Below are 580 nucleotides of genomic sequence, written 5' to 3'. Positions count from 1 at the left end.
TCCTTTAGGGCCATGGCAGTGCCAGCAACCCCAACAGGAAATAAGCAACACAAACTGTTCTCCAGGGAAAGTGGATGAACAGAAAGCAAGACCAGAAATACCGTGGTGTGAAGGGACGTTCTGGAATCACAGATACACAGCAGAGGCTCGCATGCCGTGTGTTCACAAAACACACACACAACACCACCACCCCGCTTCTGTTTTCAAACTCACAAAACATTTTGGAAAACAGGCAGGGACCCTAATTAGGCCTTTGTCTAGGAACAGCGTTTCTAAATATTGCACACAGTTTTGAAGCAATACTGGGGATGCACTTATGAGACAAACTGATTTTGGGGCAGCATCTGTTGGGGATAATAGCTTTATTATAATAAAATAACCTTGGTGCCTTCTAGATTTACTTCCTTCCAATTCAGCAGATATATTTTGTTCATAAAATAAGAGAAGTTACATAAAAGAGGGAGATGAATTTACTGACATACTGCAAGACAATATCTGTTAGCAGGGGGCTGTAAGACCTGCTTTCAGGTGGCTTGTATTTGATGCTCTACATTTGCAAAAATGATAAGCAGTTCTTCTT

Source organism: Alligator sinensis, unplaced genomic scaffold (assembly GCF_000455745.1).
Source record: "Alligator sinensis unplaced genomic scaffold, ASM45574v1 scaffold1818_1, whole genome shotgun sequence".
Lineage (NCBI taxonomy): Eukaryota > Metazoa > Chordata > Crocodylia > Alligatoridae > Alligator > Alligator sinensis.
The sequence above is the reverse complement of the archived record's forward strand: the minus strand, read 5'-3'. Positions refer to the sequence as shown.